This window comes from Phacochoerus africanus, chromosome 1 (assembly GCF_016906955.1).
Source record: "Phacochoerus africanus isolate WHEZ1 chromosome 1, ROS_Pafr_v1, whole genome shotgun sequence".
Lineage (NCBI taxonomy): Eukaryota > Metazoa > Chordata > Mammalia > Artiodactyla > Suidae > Phacochoerus > Phacochoerus africanus.
Genome location: NC_062544.1, coordinates 28,471,659 through 28,475,100, shown reverse-complemented (window position 1 = coordinate 28,475,100; position 3,442 = coordinate 28,471,659).

Below are 3,442 nucleotides of genomic sequence, written 5' to 3'. Positions count from 1 at the left end.
TGAAGTAGGAACTGCCCCAGGGCACTAGTTCCTCCCCCGGGGCACTCCTGGCAGTAGGGCACTCACTGAGTTTGCGGAAGGAGGGAGAGAGGGGGGAGGAGGAGAGAGAGAGGTCATTTTCTCTCTTCTGTCCTCTGCACTCAGGGTCATATATATTTTTATTTATTTATTTATTTTTTTGTCTTTTTGCCTTTTCTAGGGCTGCTCCCGTGGCATATGGAGGTTCCCGGACTAGGGGTCTAATTGGAGCTGTAGCCACAGTAATGCGGGATCTGAGCCACGTCTGCGACCGACACCACAGCTCACGGCAATACCAGATCCTTAACCCACTGAGCAAGGCTGGGGATCGAACCCACAACCTCATGGTACCTAGTCGGATTCATTAACCACTGAGCCACGACGGGAACTCCCACGGTCATCTTTTTAAAGTGCATGCATCTTGGGGGTAGCTGGGAGCTGGCCATTTTGTCTGTCTGCCCAGAATCTGGTGTTCAAAATTAGACCTCTTGAGCCAGGGGCTACTGTGATCGCGCTCCCTGGGAACTGGTGTAAAGAACAATCTGCAGTTGCTGCGACATAGAGCATATGCCCAAACCATGGGGGGCCCAGGACGGTGACATCCCACCTTTCTGAGGACACCCCGCCGAAATCCAGCAGTGGCCTTTGGGTCTGGATCACAGTGGTGGACGCTGGGATGTGAGAACAGCAACAAAATCACTAAACACAATGGTTGCCTTTAAGACCATGTGACAGCAAGCTGGTTGACACATGAATTCTTTCTTCTGTGTGTTCTTTTAGTTATTTGTAGGTTCTAATAACATCAAAGTTGAGAGCCGGGCTGTTTTCCACTGTCCGGAAGCTCTCAGTCATTGGGATTTGGTGGCGCCTTATGATCAAGGAAGAGGATTGGATGGACTCTGGTAGGCTGGGGATCAGGAAAGGCTTCTTGGAGGAGAGGGCTGTTGGCCGGGCCCAGAAGTAGGAGTAGGAGTTTGCCAGATGGGAGAGAAGTGAAGGGGGCAGCGAGGGTGGAGGAGGGGCATTTCAGCGGAGGGAACAGCCAGCAGAAGGCACAGGTGCAGGCCCATCAGGAACTGCAAGTTCCGGGGTACAGGGAGTCTCGGAGGAAGTGAGGATGGGGGCAGGGGGCTTGGAGGGACTGGAAGCCCGCAAACGCATACACAGATGTGTGCAGTGGGCAAAAAAGGAGCGCTGGAGTCTCTGCCTTGGGTGTAATTCCTGACCTTCGCTGGGTGACCTTAGACAAGGCCCACGTGCACTCGGGACCTCTTGTTTACTTATTGGGGGGGGAGGGTTGTGGTAAGGTCCATTGAGGGGGCTCTTGGTCGGGGCGGTGTGTGCCAAGCCCCGAGCACGCAGGTCACTCAGCTGTCCTTGGCAATGTGTATACATTTCACCATGACCCACCCTCCTGGGGTCAGACCCCGCCAGTCAACCTGGGAACTCCCGGAGTGTGAATTAGGGCATGGTGGGGCAAGAGAAGGACAGGCTGGCTCAGCTGGTCTGGGTACTGGCTGGGCTGGGTGTGCAGACTGGGAAACTCCTGCCCACCACCCAGGGGCGGTTTAGCCCACCGCACAGGGCTGTGGCGGTGGGACAGGGGCAGTGGCAGCCCGAACAAAGAAACCTGGCACTGAATACTCCCCATGAGCCAGGCCTGCGCCCAGCCATCTATTTTGCTGCCTCATTTAGTTCTCATCGAAATAGGTGTCTTATTCCCGTGTCACAGAAGAGGGACTCCTTTGTTCCAGTTTTCAGAGGTAAGAAGAGCTTTCAAGGCCACGGCCATCTCGAGTCCAGGTTCTTTCATTCTCCATCTGTGCTTCCCTGGTTTACTTCATCTCCTCTTCAGGTTCGTGGCAAAGTTGTTCAAGGCAGGGGCCAGGATTCACTGCCCCCATTGGTTTAGGTGGCTGCCAAGCTCAAGGTAAAGGTAGGACCTTTCCTTAAGGGGCATTTCCTTAAGATCAGCCTTTTTGCACTTGATGCTCTAGAAGTTACTTGCCTGTTTCAGGCATTCATACTGTTCCTCTGGCTGAAATGTTCTGATTCCTCTTTATTGACCTGACAAACTCCTGTTCATCCGTCAAAACCCAGGTTAACCAGCACTATTTCCCAGAAGTTAATTTTCATGAGATAGAACCAGTCTCTCCTCCCTCTGGACCGCCTGTGCCCCCTTATAACAGTCTTCCTGTGTGCCCCCTTCACAGGCGGTGGTACCTGTAGGCTTGTCTGTCTCCCCAGCTGGGTGATTAATAATCTAAGAGTAGAGGCTGTTCTTATGTATCTCTGGACTCTCAGACCTTATTACAGGACACAGTAGGTGCTCAGGAAAGCCTGAATTTAACTGAAGTCTGTTTGATTTGCAAGACTAGGTAATGTTTATGGAGCCTGTACTGTGTGACACACTGTTCTAAATACTTCTCACGTATGTAGTTCTCACAGTGACCTCATGAGGTTGGGTTGTTACTATTCCCACTTCACTGATGCGGAAACTGAGGCTCAGAGAGGTTATGTAACCCACTGAAGGCCACACAGCCAGTAAGTGGGATAGGCAGGCCTGTTTAATGCTGGAGTCTCCAGTCCTAACTTACACAATTCTATTTCTCAAGCCACCGTGAGATGATTTGAACTGGTACTTGGGATAGCTTTTTTTTTTTTTTTTTTTGTCACTAAGTGAGTATTTTTTTTTAAATAATGATTTTTATTTTTTCCATCATAGCTGGTTTACAGTGTTCTGTCAACTTTCCACTGTACAGTGTGGTGACCCGGTTACACATACCTGTATAGATTCATCACAAATGATTAGACGTAGTTCCTAGTGCGACACAGCAGGATCTCGTTGCCTATCCATTCCAAACACAATGTCTGCATCTATTAACCCCAGACTCCCAGACCATCCCAGTCCCTCCCCTTCTCCCTTGGCAACCACAAGTTTGTTCTCCATGTCCAAGATTTTCTTTTCTGTGGAAAGGTTCATTTGTGCCGTATATTAGATTCCAGATATGTGATATCATATGGTATTTGTCTTTTTCTTTCTGACTTACTTCACTCAGGATGAGAGTCTCTAGTTCCATCCATGTTGCCGCAAATGGCATTATTTTGTTCTTTTTTATGGCCGAGTAGTATTCCATTGTGTATATATACCACATCTTCTTAATCCAATCATCTGTTGATGGACATCTGGGTTGTTTCCATGTCTTGGCTATTGTGAATAGAGCTGCAATGAACATGCAGGTGCATGTGTCTTTTTCAAGGAATGTTTTGTCCAGATATATGCCCAAGAGTGGGACTGCTGGGTCATATGGTAGTTCTATGTATAGTTTTCTAAGGTACCTCCATACTGTTCTCCATAGTGATGGTACCAGCTTCCATTCCCACCAACAGTGCAGGAGGGTTCCCTTCTCTCTACAACCCCTCC